Raw genomic sequence first — 26388 nt, 5'->3', positions numbered from 1 at the left:
GGAGGACAGAATAATTGGCATTATATTACACAACAAGCAGATTTGTTAAAGTATATTCAAACTTAAGTTGGAGAAAAACTAGACTAATCCTGGAATTCCCTGGATTTTAGTTTACAAAAATTCATACAGATTTATGTGTGTCTGATTCTAAATCTGAGTTTTAAAATACTAAGATTCCAGAAAGACAGGTGTTCTAAAACAAAATTAAAATTAAATCTTATTTAAAAAACACACACACACACGCCTCAGCTGACTTGACCATCACATAAAAGACAAGGTCACACTGAAATAATAAATCTCCTATTTTTGAAAGAGAGAGAAAATTTATTTCTCTATTATCTCTGTTATTATTTATTTCTATATTATCAAACAAATGCTCTTAAAAACCATAGGGAAAACAGAATCGAATAAGTGAGGTTCGTGGACCTGTAGAGTTGAGGAGTTGGGTGGTCAGGGGATGTGTGAACACTCTGAAGTCTTCTGTGTATTTGTGCAGTTGGTGAGAGGAGATGGGGGAAGCTCATCACATGCTTCTCAGAGGAGTATGTGACCCAAATAAGGTTAAGACTGACCGTAGTAAAGTCTGAGAAACTTTTAAAGCCTTGGCAATTATTGGAAGCTGTGACTGTCACTGATTGGAGCCTAAAATAAGAACTAACTAAAATATAGGTACAAAATCTCTGAACTCCAAACTCAGAAGAACAAAGAACCCTTCGGGAATTATAAAAGAGCTGACTCTGTGACCTTCAGTAGCATCCAGAGAGCCAATAGTCCATCAGGTCATTGTCCCTCTCTATCCCCCCTACAAAGGACCAAGCCTAAAATGTGTACGGGATTTGCTTTGTTCTTCCGACCACAGGGCCCTAGCCGCTCACAGCAGCTGGAGCCAGTCCAGGCCACATGCTCGAAGGGGATGGGCCTTGTATTTCATTTTTATAGACCAAATGGCTTCTCAATAATTTATCATCCGTGTGATGGAGAAAGGTACCAATAAAATGTGACTGTAAATCTCCACCTTCTTCCAGGATCAAGGAAAGAACTTAAAGAAAGCCAAAAGAAAAATGACAACACAGCTTTGTGAGCTAAAAATGCAGGTCTTCCAAAATCAGATGCTGCCCCTATTTCCTGAACTAAATGTCTTTGAAGATGTTGAATTTGAAAAGTAGGGAAAATTGAGTGGGGGAGGGGAGAATGTAGAAGAATTGTGCATAGCTGGGCAGCCTATTGAATGAGATCTCCCCGACATAGAGGTGGTAAGAATCCCCTGTGAAACCTGTTATCTGTTATTTCCTGTTAACATGCAGAGCTGCATCTCTGCATTGTGTTTGAGCCCCTCATCCCAGAAAGGGTTCTTTACAGATGAAGGAAAATAAATCACGCACATGAAGAGGAGGACGGGGCTGACATTACAAAGGGCTATAAGGAATAAAACTCAAAACAATAATAATAAACAAAATAATTAAAGAATGTTTAAAAAGAAATAAAACATCACTGGATGGATTTCACTAGAATCTATTTCTGGGATGACTCCTACTTACACATTTGTGTGCCCCAAAGAATATATTTTCATTATAAGATTTTTTTCCCTTTTCAGCAAAATTCTGTGGCACTGTGCTCTCTCAGATGCATCGTCAGCAGCTACCTTGAAAGGTCAGTAGCTCTGGCCTCTGAGCAACTTCCACATTGCCCTCTACAAATATAGGCGCCCGTAAGAATTCCAGCCTGCACTGAACAACCAGGCTGGAGACTGGACCCCTTGCTGCCTTGTCAATGTCCCAACCAAACCCAGGGCACACAGGAGGCTATTCCGTAGTCACAGAACAACAACAGCTAACATGCCTATAGAGCTTACTGTGCCCCAGGCACTGTTCCAAGTTCTTCTCAAAAACCTTCCATGGTTGGTACTATTATTACCCCATTTTATGGATGAGGACATTGAGACATGAGAAGATTTAACTTTTAACGAAGGCCACACAGTTCTTCAATAACAACCCAAAGGGGGACAGATGATTTTTCCTACTTTTTGGACAAGGACCATGAGCCTCAAGAGGTCAAGTGGCTAACCCAAATTCACACAGTTAACAAAAGCAGCCAAGATAGAATCAAACCCAGACCAGTCAGTACTCTTTCCCAATATCTGTTTACAAGCCTATAACAGCTTCAGCATACTTAAATCCTGGACAAAACTTCGTACTTTAGTTCTTTTTGACTTAGAGGACATCAGAAACCATTCTTCCAGACGGAAAATAAGGGCTTTAGAAATAAAGCTCCCAAGAAATAAAAATGTTCTCTAGATTTCTTGTTCTCCCAATTGGTGAAAGATTAATACAGTAATGTGCTTAATTGCTTCAAACTCCACTGGCAAGAACAAACAAGTTTGAAGATCACGCACACTCAAAATATCAATAGCACAAAAAAGGAGATGAAAATACGTATCAGTGTCTTGTCAAGAACAAAGGAATTTCAACTTACATCACTTAAATTCAGCTAAGGATGAGATATATTAGATCTTTATTTCTAATAAATGAACTATTTACCTTGGCAAACATCGGAGTAGAACTTGCCTTCTGAAGCACTATGTCATTTGTAAAAAATGTACTCATCCCTGCATAATAAGGACATTTGCACTTAGAAGCGTTTATAATCTTAGAGAGAAAACAAAATGTTTTTGGCACAATGGTTTTAGGCTTTGAGTTAGATAAACCAGGGCTTAGACAAAGGACTTGTTCTTGGCAGTTCTCTGTGAAGCAGCCAAATCTTGCTGTCAGCACCTCTCCAGCTTACCTGCCTCCTCTGCCTCCAGGTGTGTTCCTAGGACTTACATACTGTTCCAAGGATGTGCACCATCAGATCCACCCCACTACTGTTAACATTGCCTCCCTGCAAAGTCTGATGTGACTCTCTCTTTTTGTACAACAAAGACTGACTTTTCTCCCTTAAGTTCAGAGAATGCAAGGGCATGTTTTTGAGAGGGGAGAGGTGTGAACTGGAAGAATAGAAGATATTGCTAAATATCTCTCCAAAACCCACTCTTTCTATATTTTTGTAATATAATTCCCCTGCCAGCTAGAAATGATATAGCACAGCATCCCTTCCACCTAGTCTTGACCATAGGACTGACCAAAGTAGTGGCCAATAGGATGTAAGCAGGAGTAATGCATGCAACTTCTTAAAAGTAAGTCATCAGGGGCGCCTGGGTGGCTCAGTCGGTGAAGTATCTGCCTTCGGCTCCAGTCATGATCCCAGGGTCCTGGGATTGAGCCCTGCCTCGGGCTCCCTGCTCTGCGGGGAGTCTGCTTCTCCCTCTCCCTCTGCTGCTCCCCCTGCTTGTGCTCCCTCTCTCTTTCTGTGTTAAATGAATAAATAAAATCTTAAAAAAAAAAAAAAAGTGAGTCATCAGGCCTCCACTCCCTTTTTCCCCTTCCATGGGTTCTGGTAAGCCAGTTTCAAATATGTGGATGAGGATAAAACACAGGGAATGGGGAACAACAAAACAGAAGGAACCCAGGTCCCTGGATGTCCTCAAGAACTAAACCTTCCTATAAACCCAGGACCATCTGCCTACCATCACATCACTGAGAGAAATAAACTTTAATTCTGACTGAGCCCCTGTTATTTTGACCCTGTAAAGTGGTCAAACCAATATCCTAAGTAGTATGGGCAAGAAGAGAAAGACCAGAAGTCACACTCACACACACACACACACACACCCCTCCTCTGTGCCCAATTTCTTCATCTAGAAAAAGTAATAATACCTCTCTTTCAGCACTATTGTGAGGATTACATTAAATAATGCAATGTATTAAGTAGACATCATAAGGTTTCCAGTTATGATAGCTTTAAAAAAGTTACAATCTTCTCAATTGAAACATCAGATGTTCTTTCCTTCTCACATTTCTATGTGCAAAATATCTTAATCAGAAGATTCTAGGAAGATAGCAGAGTAGGAATCTGTCTTCCCACCTGACAACAATTGCACTAGCAGAACTTGTCTAACAATTTTGGAACTCTGGAGTCTATGGAAGGCATGAAATTCTGTACCTTGTGGTTAATTTTGGTCAATTTCAGCTGTGGACATGCTCTTAGAGCAGCTTGCACACAGCTTGCAGGACTCAAGGTGGGCCTAAAAACCCTCCCACCCCCATGGCAGACAGCTGTGGACATGCTCTTAGAGCAGCTTGCACACAGCTTGCAGGACTCAAGGTGGGCCTAAAAAACCCTGTTCTTGGGTGTCTGGATGGCTCAGTCAGTTAAGCACTGACTCTTGGTTTCGGCTCAGGTCATGATCTCAGGGTCTTGAGATGAAGTCCTGCATCAGGCTCTGCAGTCAGCACAGAGTCTGCTTGGGTCTCTCCTTTTCCCTCTGCCCCTCCCCCCACTCATATGCTCTCTCTCTCTCACAAGTAAATAAATAAAATCTTAAAAACAAACAAACAATCCTGTTCTCCACATATCCGGGATCTATGCTCTGATCACTGATTGCTGCTTCTGATCACAGAGGGGCAAAGAGGCAAACAAGCACCGTTGTTGCACCTCCCCTTCCAGCTGACATAACTGCCAGGGAATTGAAAGGCTGGAACAATTCCACCTGCTGCATTCCTTCCCTTCTTTTGGGAGGCAGACATTAAAGATGAAGACATTCAAAAGCAACTGCATAGATGGGAAAAATTAGAAAATGTGCACACCCAGCAAAAGTCACAGACTCAGGAAAGACCTGAGAAGACCTTAAGCTTACACCTCAGGCTGATCCTTGGCACAGAGACCGCCTATCACAATCAGCACAACAAAAACAGCAAGCCCCGAGGAAGAGAGAGAATCCCAAGTTAACACATTCTTAGATTCAAACGTCCAGCTTTCAACGACAACAAAAGAATCACAAAGCATAATTAAAAAAATAAACAAAACAGGAAGTATGGCCCATTCAAAGGAAAAATAAAAATCAACAGAGCTTTCCCTGAAAAAGACCTGATGGCTGATCTACCAGAGAAAGAGTTTTAAAACCACCATCATAAAGATGCTCAAACAACTAAAGGAAGACACGGAAAAAGTCAAGAAAATGATGAACAAAATGGAAATAGCAATAAAGAGAAAACTTAAAAAGAAATGAAAAAGAAATTCTGGAGCTGAAAGTAAGATAACTGAAATGAAAAATCATTAGAAGGATTCAAAGGCAGATTTCAGCAGGCAGAAGAAAAACATCAGTGAACATGAAGATAGAGTAATGAAAATAATGGAGTCTGAGGAACAGAAAAAAAAAGTTTAAAGAAAAGCAAACAGAGCTTAAGAGACCTTTTGGACACCATATGCATTGTGGGAGTGCCAGAAGAGAAGAGAGAAAGAGGCAGAGAGAATATTTGAAAAATACAGCAGCTGAAAACTTCTCAAATTTGATGAAAGACATGACTATAAATATCCAAGATGCTTAATGAACTCCAAGTAAGGTGAAATCAGAGACTCACACTGAGATGTATTATAATTAAACTTTAAAAAGACAAGGAGAGAATCTTGAAAGCAGCAATAGAAGCAACTCCTCACATACAAGGAATCTTCCATAAGATTAGAAGCAGATTTCTCATCATAAACTTGGGAGGCCAGAAAGCAGTGGGCTGATATCCTATATCCAGCAAAACTGTCCTTCAAAAGTGACAGAGGTTGGAAGATGGCAGCAGAGTAGGAGGAACCTAGACTCACCTCGTCCCATGAATACAGCTAGATAACTATCAAATTATCCTAAATACCCCAGCAGTCGACCAGAAGACTGGCAAAACAAACTCCACACTAAAGGTAGAGAAGAGGCCACATCAAAGAAGGTAGGAAGTTGCAGAGACGCAGTTTGGGAGAGAAACAGATCTTGGCTGCTGCAGTGGGGAGGGAACTATGGTTGCAGAGAAGGGCGAGACACAAATTAACACACAGAGGAACACAGGGGGAAAATGATTCCACATGGCAATCAGCTTGGAAAACAAGAGGACCTTAATTTCTTGCAACCAGCAGGGCTTAAAGCCTGGAGTGTTACAGGTCAGTGTGCTTGGCTCTGGGAGAGCTTGGAGGACATTGGGGCTGCTCTTGGAGAAAACAGGGCAAACAGCCTTCGTACACACAGCACAGACACAGTGATCTGAAGATCACTGTGGCACACAGTGGGGAGGTTAGTTGCTCATCTTGGAGTGTGTCCCAGAGAGGCAGAGTTCACAAAGAGACCTCTCAGGGAACAAAGGAAGTGGCCAGCACCATTTCCCTCCTCCTCTCCTCAGCATAAACACAGAGCCACCTATAGGAACTTGCTACCTAACTTGCTTACACCAAACCCCGCTCCCCCCTCCTCCTGCCCCATGCTCCAGTGGAACCACCCTTCCTAGTCACACTTGCCCCAGTTCCAGTGATTCTGGCCCCTCCCCCAGAAGACCTGCCCAAACCCCTGTCAACAACCATCTCCTGACCAAAGAGTTTTGTGAGGCCTCAGTTCTGGTGGCAGCAGTAATGGGTCTCATTTCTCAAGCAGACCAGAGCACATCTAGTTAAAATGTGCCACCAAACATTGCCCACAACAAGCAAACAAAGCCCCTGCAGACAACTGGCCTGAAGGATAAAGTAGCCAGGGCACAACAGCAGAGTGTATGTAGCACACATTGGAGTCACTCCTAGAAGCACCAGGCCCTGGAGAACAGGGCACTATAGGACCTTTTCTTTATAAAACCATTACCCTCAAGAACAGGAGACATAGCTGACTTTCCTAACACAGGGAAACAGTCACAGAAACTTAGGAAAAAATGAGAAGACAGGGTAATATGTCCTAAATGAAAGAGGCGGACAAGGCCATGGCTGGAGATCTAAGCAAAACAGATACAAGTAACATGCCTGATGGAGAATTTAAAGCAAGGATCATAGGATACTCAATGGACTTGAGAAAAGAGTGGAGGACATCAGTGATACCATTAACACAGAGATAAAGAATAACATAGCAGAGATAAAGAGCTTGATAAACAAAAGGAGAAACACACCTGATGGAAAGAAGAGCAGGCTGGAAGAAGCAGAGGAACGAATTAATGCCCTAGCAGACAGAGTCATGGGAAGTAAGCAAGCTGATCAAAAAAGAGAAAAAAGAATTATGCAAAATGAGAATAGACATAGGGCACTCAGTGATTTCATTAAACATAGTAATATTCATATTGTAGGAGTCCCAGAAGAAGAGAGAGAAAAGGTGCAGAGAATTTATTTGAAGAAATAATAGTTGAAAACTTCCCTAATCTGAGGAAGGAAATAGATATCCAGATGCAGGATGCACAGAGAGCTCTCAACAAGGGCAGATCCACACCAAAACATACTGTAATTAAAATGGCAAAATATAGTGATAAAGAAAAAAATATTAAAAGCAACAAAACAAAAGAAGACAGTTACATACAAAGAAAACCACATAAGGCTATCATTGGAATTTTCAGCAGAAACTTTTGAACAAGGTCATGATCTCAGGGTCCTGGGATCAAGCCATGCGTTGGGCTCCCTGCTCAGCAGGAGTCTTCTTCTCCCTATGTCTCCCTGCCCCCCGCCCCGGCTCATGCTCTCTCTCCGTCCCCTCCACCGAAATAAATAAATAAGATCTTTTAAAAAAAGAAACTTTCTGAGCAAAAAATAAATAAAAATAAAAACAAATAAATAAAAAGAAATTTTCTGAACTAAAAAGGATGGGCATAATATATTCAAAGTGCTGAATGGGAAAAATCTGTAGTCAAGAATACACTATCCAGCAAGGCAGTCATTCAGAATAGAAGGAGAGATAAATAGTTTCCCAGACAAACAAAAACTAAAGGAGTTCATGACCACTAAACCAACCCTGCAAGAAATATTAAAAGGAACTCTGAGTGGAAAGGACAGGCCAAAAATGACAATATGAAAGTACTAAACACAAAAGCAGTGAAAATTAATATTTCTGTAAAAAATCAGTCAAGGAATTTACAAAATAAAAGGATATGAAATATAACAACATATACCTAAAATGGGATGAAAGAAGCAAAGAACAGGTTCAAAATTAAATGACCATCAACTTAATATAGACTGCTAAATGCAGAAGATGTTTTTTAATGGTAACTGCAAATTTAAAAAGCCACTAATAAATATGCAAAGAATAAAGAGAAAGAAATCCAATTATGGCACTAAAGTAAACCAGCAAACCATGAAAAAGAGAAGACAAAAAAGGATCAGAGAAAATCTTCAGAAACAACCACAAAACAGGCAATAAAATCACAATAAATATATCAATAATGACTTTGATTGTAAATGAACAGAACACTCCAATCAAAAGACACAGGTGATAGAACGGATAAAAAAAAAAAAAAACAAGACCCATCTATAAGCTGCCTAAAAGAGATTCATTTTAGACCTAAACACACCTGCAGACTGAAAGTGAGTGGATGTCAAAAGAAACCAGAGTAGCAATACTTATATCAGACAAAATAGACTTTAAAACAAAGACTAAAACAAGAGACAAGGAAGGACACTATATGATAAAAGGGACAATCCAACAAGAAAATATCACAATTGTAAATATTTATGCACCTAACATGGGATCACCCAAATACATAAAACAGTTAATAACAAACATAAGGGAACTAATTAATAATGTTACAAAGATAGTAGGGGACTTTAACACCCCCCTTACATCAATGGAAAAATCATCTAAACAGAAAATCAACAAGAAAACAATGGCTTTGACTGACACACTGGAACAGATTAACAGATATTCAGAACTTCCCATTCTAAAACAGCAGAATACACATTCTTTTCAAGTGCACATGGAACACTCTCCAGAACAGATCACATATTAGGCCACAAAACAGGCCTCAATAAATTCAAAAAGATTGAAGTCATACCATGCATCTTTTCTGACCACAATGCTATGAAACTAGAAGTCAACCACTAGAAAAAATCTGGAAAGACCACAAATACATGGCGGTTAAGTAACATACAACTAAACAATGAATGGGTCAACCAGGAAATCAAAAAAGAAATCAAAAATTACATGGAAACAAATGAAAATGAAAACACAACAGTTCAAAACCTCTGGGATGCAGCAAAGGCGGCTCTAAGAGGGAAGTTTATAGCAATACAGGCCTACCTCAAGAAGCAAGAAAAATCTCAAACAACCTAACCTTACAACAAAAAGAGCTAGAAAAGAACAGCAAACAAAACCTAAAACCAGCAGAAGGAAGGAAAAATAAAGATTAGAGCAGAAATTAATGATATAGAAACAAAAAAACTATAGAACAGATGAGCAATGAAACCAGGAGCTGGTTCTTTGGGGGGAAAAAAAAAATCAATAAAATTGATAAGCCTCTAGCCAGACTTATCAAGAAAAAAGGGGAAAGACTCAAATAAATAAAACCACAAATGAGAAGAAATAATAACAAATACCACAGAAATACAAACAATTGTAAGAAAGTATTATGAAAAACCATATGCCAACAAGTTGGACAACCTAGAAGAAATGGATAAATTTCTAGAAACATATAACCTACCAAACAGAAACAGGAAGAAATAGAAAATTTTAATGGACTAATTACCGGCAAATAAATTGAATCAGTAATCAAAACATTCCTAACAAACAAAAGTCCAGGGCCAGATGCCTTCACAGGCAAATTCTAGCAAACATTTAAAGAAGAGTTAATACCTATTCCTCTCAAACTATTCCAAAAACAGAAAAGGAATGGAAACTTCCAAATTCATTCTATGAGGCCAGCATTACCCAGATACCAAAACCAGATAAAGACACCACAAAAAGAGAGAACTACAGACCAATATCTCTGATGAACATAGATGCAAAAGTCCTCAGCAAAATACTAGCAAACCGAATCTAACAATACATTAAAAAAATCATTCACCACAATCAAATGGAATTTATTCCTGGGTTGCAAGGGTGGTTAAATATTTGTAATCAATGTGATAGATCACATCAATCAAAGAAAGGATAAGAATCATTTGATTATTTCAATAGACATAAAAAAGCATTTGACAAAGTATAACATCCATTCATGATAAAAACCCTTAACAAAGTAGGTTTAGAGGGAACATACCTCAATATAATAAAGGCCATTAGTGAAAAATTCATAGCTACCATCATCCTCAATGGGGAAAAACCTTCCCCCTAAGGTCAGGAACAAGACAAGGGTATCCATTCTCACCACTTTTTTTTTTTTTAAGATTTTATTTATTTATTTGACAGAGAGAGAGAGAATGCGAGCACGTGCACACACAAGCAGAGGGAGAGGGAGAAGTAGGCTCCCCGATGAGCAGGGAGCCCGATGTGGGACTCAATCCCAGGACCCTGGGATCATGACTTGAGCCGAAGTCAGATGCTTAACCGACTGAGCCACCCAGGCATCCCACTATTCTCACCACTTTTATTCAACATTTGATTCAACTGGAAGTCTTAGCCACAGCAATAAGACAACAAAAATAAATAAAAGGCATTCAAATCAGTAAGAAAGAAGTAAAACCTTCACTCTTTGCAGATGCACGAAACTATATATAGAAAACCTGAAAGACACCACCAAAACACTCCTAGAACTGATAAACGAATTCTGTAAAGTCACAGGACACAAAATCAACATATAGAAATCTGTTGCATTTCTATACACCAATAATGAAGCAGCAGAAAGAGAAATTAAGAAAAAAATCCCATTTACAATTGCAACAAAAAAATAAGATACATATGAATAAACCTCACTAAAAAGGTAAAAGACCTGTACTCTGAAAACTATAAAACACTGATGAAAGAAATTGAATTACTACACAAAGAAATGGAAAGACATTCCATGCCCATGGATTGGAAAAAAAAAAAAAATATTGTTAAAATGTCTATATTACCCAAAGCAATCTACACATTTTTTCATCTAAATTATTTTATTCTTATTTATAATGATTTTCTCAATTTTTAACTGAAATTAAAATGTTTTTATTTACAAAATGAGAGTAATTTGTCTCTAATACATAAAGTACTCATTTTCCTAACTGAAATGAAGTAAATAAGTCTTATTTAGGTTCATAGAAAGCTTTTAACTCCATAAAACTTATAGGGGAAAATGGCCATACTTGCAAATAGCCACAGGGATCAAAGTAGGATACAGGAGAGTAATGAGCAGAGTCATAGAACATACTACAGAAGTAATGTATAGTCAACCTCACTGGAATCTGTAGAGTCACATTCTTATATATGGATTTATATTTCATATTATTCCATTGGCAGATATCCTTATTCTTCAAAGCCCAAGGATCTGATACTTCCGCGTGAGCGCAGCATTTCAAAATTGGAAACTCTTGGTCATAATACATCAAGAAATCAGGATTCTTGACCACAATAAAGGTTTCCCCATCTTGACTATGCGGCCAATTAATAGTGATAGTGCACACGCAAAAAAGCTTGGAAACAAGGGTCTGTGAATCTTGTCTGGCATAAATTAGAACTTCAGATTCCTTGGACAAATAACTGGGAGCTTCTATATTAAAATTTTCTGAAACCATCACTGCCTCTGTTACGTTTCTCTCTCGAAATGAAGCTAGCTCATATGGATTCACAAAAAGTCCTGTCAGGATGTACTGTTTAATCAAGAGTCAGCAGGCCTGGAAGTCCTCAGTATTTTCTCCAAATTTCACTTCTATTAAAAGGTCTCTGTGGGAACCATCTTTTAAAATTTCTTGCCTCAAAATAATTTCAGAGCAAGTGGCCCTTGTGCCAGGATTGGTGGGGGTGGCAGTGAAAACTGTGGCTGGTGTGTTGGTGAGCCCAGCCACGACCCAGAGGAGTGGCCAGGCCACTGCCCGGATGCCCGTAACCTGTCAGCCAGGACAGGGAAGAAACGCGGATGGAAGAGCCTGTGCACACCTCAGGCCATTCCTAGAGTGTGCTGCCACAGAATTAGTGACCACCACAGAAGACTCAGTGACACCCCCCTGAGGTCCTGCCATTCCCTGGCTCTCTCTGGCTCTGGCCCCTGCGAGTTCCGGTGTTGTGGGAGGCAGCAGGCCTGGCATCCTTGTTCTCTCCCTCCCTGCCCCTCGCACTCTACACATTCAAAGCAGTCCCGATCAAAATACCAACAGCATTTTTCACAGAACTAGAACAAACAATCCTAACATTTGTATGGAACCACAAAAGACCCCAAATAACCAAAGCAATCTTGAAAAAGAAAAGCAAAGCTGGAGACATCACAATTACAGACTTCAAGTTATATTACAAAGCTGTAGGGTTCAAAACAGTATGGTACTGGCACAAAAATAGACACAGAGATCAACAGAACTGAATAGACAATCCAGAAATAAACCCACAATTATATGGTCAATTAATCTCTGACAAAGCAGGAAAGAAGTCCAATGGGAAAAAAAGTCTCTTCAACAAATGGTGTTGGGAAAACTGGACAGCAACATGCAAAAGAATGAAACTGGACCACTTTCTTACACCATACACAAAAATAAATTCAAAATGGGTTAAAGGCCTAAATATGAGACCTGAAACCATAAAAATCCTAGAAGAGAGCACAGGCCGTAATTTCTCTGACATCAGCTAGCAATTTTTTCTAGATAGAGCCCCCGAGGCAAGGGAAACAAAAGCAAAAATAAACTATTGGGACTACAACAAAATAGAAAGCTTCTGCACAGCAAAGGAAACAATCAACAAAACCAAAAGGCAACCTATGCAATGGGAGAAGATATCTGCAAAGGACATATCTGATAAAGGGTTAGTATCAAAACATATAAAGGACTTCTCTAACTCAACACGTCCTCCCCAAAAATAATAATCCTATTAAAAATGAGAAGACTTGGACAGACATTTCTCCAAGAAAGACATACAGCTGGCCAAGAGACACAGGAAAAGATGCTCAACATCACTCATCATTAGGGAGATGCAAAACAAACCACAATGAGATATTACCTCCCACCTGTCAGAATGGTTAAAATCAACAACACAAAACATAACAAGCGTTGGCAAGAATGTGGAAAGAAAGGAACCCTCTTACGCTATTGGTGGGAATGCAAACTGGTGCAACCACTGCGGAAAACAGTATGGAGGTTCCTCAAAAAATTAAAAATTGAACTACCATATGATCAAGTAATTCCACTAAAGGGTACTTATTTAAAGAATACGAAAACACTAATTCAAAAAGATATATGCACCTCTATGTTTATTGCAACATTATTTACAATAGCCAAATTATGGAAGGAGCCTAGTGTCCACTGATGGATGAATGCATGAAGAAGATGTGATATGGGGCACCTGGCTGGCTCAGTTGGTAGGGCATGCAACTCTTGATTTCACAGTCGTGAGTTCAAGCCACATGTTGGGGGTAGACTTTACTTAAAAGAAGAAGTGGTGTGTGTGTGTGTGTGTGTGTGTGTGTGTGTGTGTGTGACGGAATATTACACAGCCATAAAAAGAATGAAATCTTGTCATTTGCAAGTCAGTCAGAGAAAGACAAATACCATATGATCTCACTCATATGTGGAATTTAAGAAACAAATGAACAAAGAAAAACAACAAACCAAAAAATAGACTCTGGGGTGCCTGGATGGCTCAGCCGGTTAAGCATCTGACTCTTGATTTTGGCTCAGTTCATGATCTCGGGTTTGCGAAATCAAGCCCCAAGTTGGGCTCCATGCTGAGCACGGAGTCTGCTTGAGATTCTCTCTCTCCCTCTCCTTCTGTCCTTCCCCCTGTTTGCTATCTCTCTCTTTCTCTAAATAAAATAAAAAAAACTTTAAAAAAAAATTCTCTTTAAACAAACAAACAAACAAAAAACCCCAGACTCTTAACTGTAGAGAACAAACTGACAGTTACCAGAGAGGAGGTGGGTGGGGGGATGGGTTAAATAAGCGATGGGGATTGAAGAGTGCAGGTGTTGGGATGAGCACTGAGTAATGTGTAGAATTGTTGAATCACTATATTGTACACATGAAACTAATATAACACTGTATATTAAGTATACTGGGTTAAAATTAAAAAAAAAAAAAAAAACTCCGACGAGATACCACCACATACCAATTACTATGTTTTGGCTACTATCAAGAAAAACAAAAAAAAACAAAAAACAGAAAATAACAAATGTTGGTGAGAATGTGGAGAAATTGAAACCATTCTGCATTCTTGATGAGAATAAAAAACGGTACAGATGCTATGGAAACCAGAATGGAGGTGCCTCAAAAAATTAATAATAGAACGACTGTATGACCCAGCAATTCCACTTGTAAATACATACCAAAAAGAACTGAAAGCAGTATCTCAAAAATGTACTGGTACACTCGTGTTCATAACAGTGTAATTCACAATAGCTAAAATGTGGAAGCAACCCAAGTGCCCACTGAAGGACAAATAGATAAGCAAAATGTGATATAATTCATACAATGGAATATTATTCAGCCATAAAAATGAAGAATTTTCTGATATATCTACAACATGGATAAACCTTGAGGACATTATGCTAAGTAAAATAAAATAATCACAAAAAGACAAATACTGATTGATTCCACTTCTATGAGGTACCTAGATTAGTCAAAATCATAGAGACAGAATGAAGAATGGTGGTTGCTGGGGAAAAGGGACGTTATTGTTTAATGGGTATAGAGTTTCAGTTTTGCAAGATGAAAGAGTCATAGAGATGGATGGTGGTGATGGTTGTACAACATTATGAATGTATTTAATGCCACTGAACTGTACAATTAAAATGGTTAGGATGGTAAATTTTGTCATGTGTATTTTTACAATAAAAAAAACCTTGGAAAAAATATATTTATGGGGGCGCCTGGGTGGCTCAGTCGTTAAGCATCTGCCTTCGGCTCAGGTCATGATCCCAGGGTCCTGGGATCGAGCCCCACATCGGGCTCCCTGTGCTGCGGGAAGCCTGCTTCTCCCTCTCCCACTCCCCCTGCTTGTGTTCCTTCTCTCGCTATCTCTCTCTGTCAAATAAATAAATCTTTAAAAATATATATATATATATTTATGATCCATCTTTTTCTCTTAATTCTTACTACTATCACTTAAGTCTGGCCAGGTGTCAACAGACTAGCCACAGGCTGAATCCAGGCCAGAGACATGCTTTTTGTTTTTGTTTTTGTTTTTTTTAATTAGTTGCCAATATAAAAACTGGGAATCTCCAGATACCATTTTCCACTTAGGAGAACCAAGATTCTTTGGAGAAATGACAGTTCCAAGTTTGGGCAGGAAATTTTAAAAGATGAGCTGGGACATCGTGTCATACAAGATAGTAAAGAAGTTACCAACTTCTTTAATTTGGGGTTGTGCCAAATGACTCAGGGGCCAACTTGCAGAGGCTCAGATGTATAAAATGTGAGATGATTTTATCATCAACCAGAAAAACTGCAATACATTAAAAACCATTGAATATATTTAAATCTTTGAGTTCATAATCATAATAAAAACAATTAATTGATAACCAGGAAGATGCATGGGAATTAGCTCATTATTTTGAAAATATACAAGTAAAAGGAAAGAGTCAAACGTTCTTCCTGCCATCCCTGAACAAAGTACACTGCTAAGTAACCAAATAATGGATAAGGGAAAGTTTCTCTTTACAGAAGTATTCTAGCTAATAAGTAAAGAGGTTCTTATGCGCACACATACACTATATACATATATAATAGATATAATAGAAAATCACTATTCTGCAACCTCAAAAAACTAGTTGAACTAGATATTCAATATGAATGGCTGCTAATATTATAGAAAAGAGAGACATCACATTACAGGTCTTCTGGCATATGAAAGAACAAAATACCACTTATTTAGTAGGTTTGCCCAAAAAAGTTGAGCTGAAATTTGATCAAGCTTCTATATTTGACTACCAGTTGACAGAAAATACAGAGGAAAGGTGAAAACATTAAATGATACTTTAAGGACGCAATCAGAATAATCCAGACTCTGGAAATTTTTACAGAACAAACATCCCAGTTTCTTTAATACATGAAAAAAATGCAAGACACCCATGAAGGATTATCTCCTAATAATAGCACTGGGGTTTAAAGCACAGACTTTAAGCATCAGAATGTCTTAGAGACAAGTACTGCCTCTGCCATTTATCAGCCATTTGCATGGAGAAACTAACCTTAACCTCTTCAAGTTCAGGCTTCTTTACCTATAAAATGGTAATACTAACAGCAACTATCTCATAGAGTTGTGAGGATTGAGATAATGGACATAAAACACTTAGCTCATTGCCTAACTTATGGTACATGCACAATAAGTTATTTTTATAATCTTCATCATTAAAGAATGTGTGCTGAATGATTAAATGAATGACTAGAATTAATCGGCTAAAAATACTGAATATGAACTATTCTTAGCTGATAATGTTGGCCATGTCATTTACTCAATATTTATTGGGCACTGGAGCTAGCGCAGAAATGTACAAAAATGAGTAAGATGTGGCCTCTACACTTGGACTTTTGCCTTTTCAAAAAAAAAAAATCCTCCATGTCTTAACCCCAAGGAATACTAGCTAATGAGGATGTCAAGTCCCCTCTAACAGTCTGCTGGGAAGAACTCTGAGAATAGAAGGCCATCATTCATTGTTCTTTCCTACAGAACCTGATTGAGGGGTGGGTAATGCTCATTGTCATGAGTGTACTCTGCATTATTGAAACACTTTAGGACTATGAACAGTCTTAACAGACCTTGGCTGCTTTCGTCTGGCTCTCTTTTGCTCGTCACTTCCACCTGTTCTTCCTTTCCATCTGCAAGTTATCCTTCTGCTGCGTACACCACCTGAGGATCAAAAGATAGGCATATTCATCGGTATGACTTGGACAGCAGAAAATGAGCAAACGGAATGTTGCCAGAATGTTAAGAGAACAAGTACTTCCTCATTAAAGAAGAGACAACTAACCTACTTAAAAGCTGAGATCCAAACGACTAATGCAGGACAGACAGTCCCCACCTTATGAACACTCAACTTACAAATGACCCAGACACACATTACTGCCCTACCCCAGCCCCAACCCAGGAAGCTGCTGTTAGCATGGGCACCACTAGGTGCAGGAAGAGGGGGGAATGAAGATTTTATAGAATCAGGGGTTCAAAATAAAAGGGAAAAACTGAGACGAGGTTAGTTTGTTTTCATCACTTGGCATCAGGGAAATCCAAATCAAAACCTCAATGAGATACCACCTCACACCAGTCAGAATGGCTAAAATTAACAAGTCAGGAAATGACAGGTGTTGGCGGGGATGCGGAGAAAGGGGAACCCTCCTACACTGTTGATGGGAATGCAAGCTGGTGCAGCCACTCTGGAAAACAGTATGGAGGTTCCTCAAAAAGTTGAAAATAGAGCTACCATATGATCCAGCAATTGCACTACTGGGTATTTACCCCAAAGATACAAATGTAGGGATCTGAAGGGGTACGTGCAGCCCAATGTTTATAGCAGCAACGTCCAAAATAGCCAAACTATGGAAAGAGCCAAGATGTCCATCAACAGATGAATGGATAAAGAAGATGTGGTATATACATACAATGGAATATTATGCAGCCATCAAAAGGAATGAGATCTTGCCATTTGCAAAGACGTGGATGGAACTGGAGGATAAGTCAATCAGAGAAAGACATGTATCATATGACCTCACTGATATGAGGAATTCTTAATCTCAGGAAACAAACTGAGGGTTGCTGGAGTGGTGGGGGGTGGGAGGGATGGGGTGGCTGGGTGATAGACATTGGGGAGGGTATGTGCTATGGTGAGCGCCATGAATTGTGCAAGACTGTTGAATCACAGACCTGTACCTCTGAAACAAATAATACATTATATGTTAAAAAAAAAAAAAAAAAAAGAAGATAGCAGGAAGGGAAGAATGAAGGGGGGGAAATCGGAGGGGGAGACGAACCATGAGAGACTATGGACTCTTAGAAACAAACTGAGGGTTCTAGAGGGGAGGGGTGTGGGGGCGATGGGTTACCCTGGTGATGGTATTAAAGAGGGCACGTTCTGCATGGAGCACTGGGTGTTATATGCAAACAATGAATCATGGAACACTACATCAAAAACTAATGATGTAATGTATGGTGATTAACATAACATAATAAGAAGAAATAAAAAATAGAAAAAAAAGAATAGCTTGTTTTCCCAACCATATCTCAAGTTTATTCAGTTAACTCTGTTTTACTGCCTGAAATTCTGTATTAGAGAGAGCCATGGTTAGCAAGCAGGGCTTTTTAAAAAGACAACTACTTCTAATGGGAGTTTTTGCAATCCTCTATTACTTTCAGGGTAATTTTTCACTAATGATATGAGAGACTCTTAACGTCAGTGGTTTTTTTTAATGTATTTTTAATCAGAGAGAAAGATCGCCCTGATCTCACCAACCACAATAGGTACTCAGCACCATAGACACAGCATCCTGAGCAAGGGACGTTCCCTTGTTAAGTCTAATTCACAGCCACCATGTGTCAGAAACCCAACCACCATTTGTACATGTAATACAACAGGAAAGGAGCCCCCTGGAGTTCTTATTTGGGGGGTCTCTAAGATGGAGGACAGAGACCTGAGACAGCCCGCAACAAAGCCTACCCCCTGGAGGAAAGCCAACCAAAGTAAAAGAGGCCAACAGACAAAGAGAAGCTGATCTGAAAAATGTATAAGGAAACAGACACAGAGAAAGAGAAAGAAAAGGAGGGGAAAAAATCCTGCTGAAGTCATTTGAACTCCTAGAAACTATGGACTTTCTAGTTACACAAGCCAATACAGTCTTGATATGCTTAATATACTCTGAATTGTGGTTTTTTTGTCCCCTCCAAACAATAGCCCTAGAAGAGCTTCATTCTCAGACCCACTGGTTCACTTCCTGGCTTGTCTCTCCCTGACCACTCAGCAGGCATCCACCTGGTTTCCAGAGTAGTGACCTCTCTCCTCAGGGCCTTGTCTTCCAAGGGCAACTCCGAAATAAGACTGGCCAGTCCCCCAGATCAGCTTCTCTCCCTGGAGCTGGCCTATGAAGGGGGAATGCTATACTTCTAGGTACAGCATTCCTTCCTGATTATGTGATCTGGGCCCTTATTTTCCTCCTGTGTTGTTGGATACCCCTTGAACAGTACTATATAGAATTCCAAATATTTCTCAACAGCTTTTGAAAACAGTGGAGATACACCGTGAGGGTCCCCAGAGCTGGGTTGTAAATATTTGCATTGGTAGAGTAAGTGAAGTTGAGCAGTGGAATACTATGGGTAACGAATGGGCATTTGTTTATTGCATTTCAGGTTTGAGCTAAGGTTTTTGCCGACTTTATTTCAATGTAGTTTGTGTAGTCATTTCCCAGAAATTACATGACCTTCTAGGATCTTTTTAGATTTTTTTTACATTTTATTACAAGGGGGAAAAAAAACTTAAAAAGAAGAGACCATATTTAATTCCACCTTTCCTTTTTTTAAAAAAAGATTTTTTATTTATTCATTTGAGAGAGAGAGCACGCAAGGGAACACAAGCACAAGCAGTGGGGGAGGGTGGAGGGACAGAGGGAGAGGGAGACGTAGACTCCCCACTCAGCACGGAGCCCTACACGGGGTTCGATCCCAGGACCCTGAGATCATGACCTGAGCTGAAGGCAGACGTTTAACCAACTGAACCACCCAAGCGCCCCTAATTCTACCTTTCTAAATAAGTATTTCCTTCCAGTTTGCACCTAATGTATTTTTTTAATTTTAAAAGTCAGAAAACCAATTTTTTTATTTCTAAAGCTCTGTCATAGATTTCTGGCAGGTGCTGATGGTCACCTGCTACACGAGACCCCTGTAGCTGGCAAACAGAGTCTAGCCATCAGCAGACCGGACCAGAGAGGTTCACTGGGGTGGCTCCGCCTCGCTGCTCGTACCGATAACTTCCTGCTTCAGTTCGCCTACAATGATCGTGCCTTCTAAGTCCCAGATCTTGATGCTGGGGCCCGTGGCAGCACAGAGCCTGTCACGGTTAGGACTGAAGCCCAGGGCACTGATGATGTCCCCACCATCTAGAGTATAAAGATGCTTGCCTTTGTGGAGGTCCCACAGCATGGCCTGGCCCTCCTCGCCTCCAGAGACACAGAGGGAGCCATCTGGAGACAGACTCACAGCGTGCGAGTACCCTGCGTGGCTGATGTGATTGGTCTTCAGCTTGTAGTTTGCCTCGTTCCATACACTGACCAGCTTGTCCCAGCCACAGGAGACAACGATGGGATCACTGTTATTGGATGAGAAGCAGACACAAGACACCCACTCCGAATGGCTCCCATCCTGGACAGTATATTTGCATACACCCAGAGTATTCTACTACTCGATGGTTTTATGTATGGAGCCAGAGACAATTTGCGACATTGTCAGAGGAGAAGGCCTCACTCAGCACACCCTTGGTATGGCCTACAAATCTGTGTGTGGAGGTATCCATTGAGAGATCCCAAAGCCGGAGGGCTCCACCTCAGGAGTCTGGCCATCCGAGGAGATGACCCTGAGGAACACGCTGGGGATGCCCTAGTCAGTCTCCTCCCTGGTCAGCTTCTACATGGTGATGGTCTTCTCTCAAGAGGCAGACACTATCATGTCCAGGAACTGGGGAGTGGCAGGAATCTGCGTCAACCAGCCTTTGTGGCCTTTGAGGGTACCACAAAGTGTCATCTGCTTAGTCACGGCAGTGCCAAGGGCGGGTGTCCCCGCAGCGACAAGGATGGAGCTGGATGGCTCAGAGAGACTAGCACCACAGCCGCTCCGGCCACAGCCCTACTGGGGAATAAAGAGCTGCATCTGATGTATTTCTATTTTTCCACATGTGGAATCCCAGTGATATAACTGTCTGCTTTGTCACTTATATTAAAAAATAAAAGCTTTTCTCCGTGCCTGGTCTTCATAAATATGATTTAATAGTTATATGTGTAATATAATGTAACTGTAAACAGAAATATAATTTAATTCTATCTATTCCTTCCAATAGATATATAATTTACATGATATTCATAATTTACATTATCTAGTCGCTAGACATTTTAATTTTTTCCCAATGGAAAGTGGAATTATTGGGTCAAAAATCTATGAACAGCTCTTGCTGTGTATTATGTAAAATTCATTCTCAAAAGAATTATTTCAAGTCACTCCACCAGCCAAGTGCGGGTGCACGTGTATCAATGTTTCACTTAACATGCGAGAGAGGCTGTCTTTGGTACGATCTTATTTCTCTTTTTCTAATAGAATACGTACTACATGTTACTTTAATGGACATCATCTAAATTAAAATCTGAATTTCAAAAGGAATAATTAAGACTTAAGGAGACAAAAAAAAAAAAAACTTAAGGAGACAAAAATGAAAGCTTGCAAGTATGTAATTTTTCTATTTCTAAATCTTTTGAAAGTTAGCACTATTAATGTATACTATTTATAATTCTTTTCCCTGTTTTAGACACTGTAACTTACAGAGAAGAATGTAATCTTGCATGGGCATGCTATCCTACAGTAAAGACTCTGGTTTCACAGGGCATTAAAACAAAGATGCAGATCTGTCATTTTATACTCCACTAAAAAACAGGTATACCTTGTAAAAGACAAAACTGTAAGGAACAGAAGAGTCAGAGAAGGCAAAACCTAGAGATTTCATTTGAGAGGTTTTACAGAGTCACAAAGAAGAGGGGTTAAAACTCATGAACCAATACCATTCAAAAATATCCCATGCTTTTCTGACGCTTGATGCATCTACCGTCCCTGTTCCAAGGTCTGAATCTTTCTTTAGGACAAGTATCCAAGCTATAAATCTACAGGGTGCTTTACTTAGGAAGCAGTAACAGGCTGAGTGGGGCTATGTGGCCCTAGATGAGGACTCTGGAACAATCTTTAACTCTGGAATTCTGCCAAGAATGAGGTGCAGCTCTGGGCTAGACTTAGGACAATGAAGACTGAAAGGACTGACACATTTAAACAGTTGTGGTCAGACTGCAGAGACTAGCAGCCCTAAAACAGATTGCATGCAAACTTGATAGACTGTTTTTAACTCCTTGCTTGTTTATCAATGTGTGTAGTCTTCATAAAAGCACTTTAGCAGGTTATATGGTGTTTATATTCCAAATGCCATACTCTAAACTTGGATTTCTACAATTCACCCACAGGCTCTTGTTGTTAAGTATATATAACAGCAAAAAAAAAAAAAAAAAAGTTAGAAAAAGACTATTTCTATAATTATTCTACAAGAGTATTGAAGGTAATATATGTGAAGTGCTTAGTGCATTCAATCCTTCATTCATTCAACAAATTTTTACGAGTACCTATTAGGCATTAGAAATTCGGTGATGAATAAAGGTTCTTGCCCTCTGGGAACAGACATTTTCAGAGGTGGAACAGAGAGGGCAGACAAATAAATACAATACCTCTAATTAATTAAACTATTAAATATAATTTACGTAACAGAAAATGACATTAAGTCCTCGAAGATCGCATAAAGAACTGAAATGGAAGATGACAAAGTTGAGGAGGTGGGAAGATCCTAAATGAGATGGCTCTTTGCACTTTACAGCACCTATCATTTCCAGGATCTGCGCTAGTCCTTCCTTCTTCCTCTGGCCTGCACCAGCCTACAGCCGCTGCAACCCCAGCCCGTGTGCACACTCAGGACACGGTCACGCATACGCACGCCCCTTTTCTGATGACCCCGAGACTTGGCTCAGTATTATGAGACTAGAAAACCTTACTTTTTTTTTTTTTTTTTAAAGATTTTATTTATCTAGGGCGCCTGGGTGGCTCAGTCATTAAGCGTCTGCCTTCGGCTCAGGTCATGCTCCCAGGGTCCTGGGATCGAGTCCCACATCGGGCTCCCTCCTCGGCGGGAAGCCTGCTTCTCCCTCTCCCACTCCCGCTGCTTGTATTCCTGCTCTCGCTACCTCTGTCTCTGTCAAATAAATAAATAAAGTCTTTTTAAAAAAAAAATTTTTATTTATCTATTTGAGAGAGAGAATGAGAGAGCACAAGCAGGGGGAGTGGCAGGCAGAGGGAAAGGGAGAAGCAAGCTTCCCGCCGAGCAGGGAGCCCGATGTGGGACTCCATCCCAGGACCGTGGGATCATGAGCTGAGCGAAGGCAGACGCTCAACCGACTGAGCCGCCCAGACGCCCCTAAAAAACCCCACTTTAAAGAAACTGCAGGCAATAGGCACTCTTAGCTGCCCAAAATGATACTTGGTTATTGGAACTGCAGCTTGACATATTTTTTCCAGTCACCACTTTAATCTCTCATAGCACATTAACCAAAAACCACTGAACAAAGAGCATTTGAGAGAAAGAATAGCTGACTTTAAACGCGGAGAGAGAAAAACTTGGGGGTAGGAGAGGAGCGTGGGCACTCACCAGGCACTTGTGTAGAGCATGGCCATTCACAGTCTCCACTGAAAGTCACTACCGGTTCAGTACCAACTGCGACAGTGTGGAAACGACTCTCCCGAGGTTAGAAGTAATCTAACTCTAGTTCTCAGGGCAGTCCTCACCAACTCAAAAGAAATTAGATAAATCCCATCTGGGAAATTGCACCTGAAGGCTGCTTTCTGCAAGTCTCTGGGAGAAGGTTCAGGAAGCCCAGCAATGGGGATCACACCAGCTGCATATATCTCACCAGGGCTAGGAGGGTGAGGAGGAGGGGCAACGTGCAGGTTTTGACTCCCACGCAGTCCCACCTGTGTGCTTGACTAACGAGTGAGGGCAGGCATACATCAATGACCAGAATGGCCTTCTTGTCTTCCATGAAAACCAAGAGTCATGTTGTAGTTCTGTAACTCTGCCCCAAGGCACAGGTCTTAATTTTTTATTTTGGCAAAACTTCAGATAAAATGAAGTCACAGAAAAGAGCTCAAAGATGCCATAGACTCTTGTTGGCTCTTTCTGGCCACAGCTTAAAGAGATACACATGAGGTCTCCTTAACTGGATTCACTTGGGATAATTTAACCTTAAAGAGGAAGCAAATGAATAACAGGTTTAGTTTTTGTTTTTAAATAATATGCAGTCACCAAGAAAGAACTGTAATTCAATTTAATCCCATTAATTACCTGGAGGGCTTGTTAAAAGTAAGATTTATCCAGAACCCTCGGGTTCTTATATGGTCTGGCAAATCCTGATCTAGAGATGCAAAAACCATGTCTTCACTCAGAGAAATAATTGCCAAAGTGTGGTATGTGGGGCTTTGGCACTTAGTGGGAGAGGTTCTAGTGATAGCCCCTGGCCTCACACAGAGACAGGGTTTTATTCAGTCTGTATGAGATGAGCACTGCTGGTTGAGCTGCCACTGATGTAAACATTTTTTTTTTAAAGATTTTATTTATTTATTTGACAGAGACACGGCGAGAGAGGGAACACAAGCAGGGGGAGTGGGGGAGGGAGAAGCAGGCTTCCCGCGGAGCAGGGAGCCCGATGCAGGGCTCGATCCCAGGACCCTGGGATCATGACCTGAGCCAAAGGCAGATGCTTAACCGACTGAGCCACCCAGGTGTCCCCGATGTAAACATTTCTTGGTCATTTGTAGGCTATGTATACAACCCAAGTTGGTTTATAGAAAACAAAAAGACCAACAATTAATTTGTATCTGTGGGATAGAAATGTAAATAAGAAGATGGTTTAAATCTGTCCTTCCCAAGCACAGCAGCCCCCCCAGTGGTGCCTGGCTTCCAGTGGCCGGAGGATCTGCTGCTTATGTCTTGGGCCATGTGGGTGGGTGTTAAAGAGCCCATGCGGTACAATGCTCATTACCTGCATTTGAGGCAAACAGCAGGCGGACTGCCTTCCGACTGTCTTAACAGGCAAAACCACTACAAATTCCAAAATTGGGTGGGCAGTGTAAATCCATGAGAAGAGTGGAAGGGCACTGAAGGAGAAATAAGCACTTCCTATATGATGATGATGCGATGATGACAACACTCTAATGGTAGAGTATTGGAGATTATTAAATAAATGCATTTCTATTCGCAGTTAACTCTAGCTCCTAGTTGACTTATAACTCATATCAAGAGCCATGTAGTGTCTTTATCACCTAAAGATTTTACCTTTCTGTCATTCAAGTTGAGCAAGGAGATTGAGCGGCATAAATGCAGTCCCCGTAGGAAAGAGGATGAAGAAGAAAGCCTGTCCTGATCAGTACCTAGAAATCATGGGTAAGGGTGGGGAGGGGAAGTAAGCTATTTGCCATGTGAACTGACTGGTCTGGGAGCAAAGGATTATTACATAGGTTTGAATAAAAAGCCAGAATCAAAGGAGTTTTTGACACACTCCCCATTTGGAATCTTGGAATGAGACCTCCATGCAAAGCATTCTGCCTACCTCTGGCAAGGGGTTGTGATGGATGGGTTGAACGAAAGTAGAAGAAAAGACAGTGCTCCTTGTTCCCTACAGTGTGTGCCTGGTGTGCAAAGAATACAGAAAGATGGGACACCAGTGGCTTAGTTGGTTTAGTATCTGCCTTCGGCTCGGGTCATGATCCCAGGGTCCTGGGATCGAGTCCCACATCGGGCTCCCTGCTCAGCAGGGAGCCTGCTTCTCCTTCTGCCCCTTCCCTCTGCTGGTGCTCTCTCACTCTCTCTCAAATAAATAAATAAAATCTTTAAAAAAGGAACACTAGGAGTATCTTTTGTTCTAATGTTTGGTCTTTGACCCCATACCTAACACAGGGCTCATAAATCCCTTGGAATTTAATGGGTGAATGTCTTTTGTTCTGAGGTGACTCTTGATGGGCTCTTGAATGAGTTGCTTGTCACCAGAAAGACCAAGCCATGATAAGAAGCTTGGAATTTTCATTCCCACCCTCCTTTCTCCAGGGAGGGGAGAAGGTCTGAAAATGGAGTTAATGATCAATCATGCCTACCTGAGGAAGCCTCCATAAAAATCCCCAAAGCATGGGGTGTGAAGAGCTTCCAAGCTGATAAGCGCATGCAGGTGCTGGAGGAATGGCTGGCCTGAGAGGGCACAGAAATGTCACAGCTCCTTCCCACATGCCTTGCCCTACATGTCCCTCTCCATCTGGATGTCCATCTGCATCCTTTCTCATATCCTTTTTTTTTTTTTAAATTTTTTATTGTTATGTTAATCCCCATACATTACATCATTAGTTTTAGATATAGTGTTCCATGATTCATTGTTTGTGCATAACACCCAGTGCTCCATGCAGAACGTGCCCTCCTCAATACCCATCACCAGGCTAACCCATCCTCCCAACCCCCTCCCCTCTAGAACCCTCAGTTTGTTTTTCAGAGTCCATTGTCTCTCATGGTTCTTCTCCCCCTCCGATTCCCCCCCCTTCATTCTTCCCCTCCTGCTACATTCTTCTTCTTCTTTTTTTCTTTCTTAACATATATTGCATTATTTGTTTCAGAGGTACAGATCTGAGATTCAACAGTCTTGCACAATTCACAGCGC

At 40.6% G+C, this 26388-nt stretch overlaps 3 pseudogenes; 1 reads left to right on the top strand and 2 right to left on the bottom strand.

The window, feature by feature from the left end:
* Positions 1 to 11063: 11063 nt before the first annotated feature.
* On the bottom strand, positions 11064 to 18189 carry LOC116644200 (annotated as a pseudogene).
* A 1576-nt stretch (positions 18190 to 19765) lies between these two features.
* LOC116644199 lies at positions 19766 to 22524 on the bottom strand (annotated as a pseudogene).
* A 2563-nt stretch (positions 22525 to 25087) lies between these two features.
* Positions 25088 to 26388, top strand: part of LOC116644198 — a 5699-nt pseudogene continuing 4398 nt past the window's right edge.

This window comes from Phoca vitulina, unplaced genomic scaffold, assembly GCF_004348235.1.
Source record: "Phoca vitulina isolate PV1807 unplaced genomic scaffold, GSC_HSeal_1.0 scaffold29, whole genome shotgun sequence".
Lineage (NCBI taxonomy): Eukaryota > Metazoa > Chordata > Mammalia > Carnivora > Phocidae > Phoca > Phoca vitulina.
Note: the sequence above shows the minus strand (reverse complement) of the source record. Positions and strands in the feature narration are given on the sequence as shown.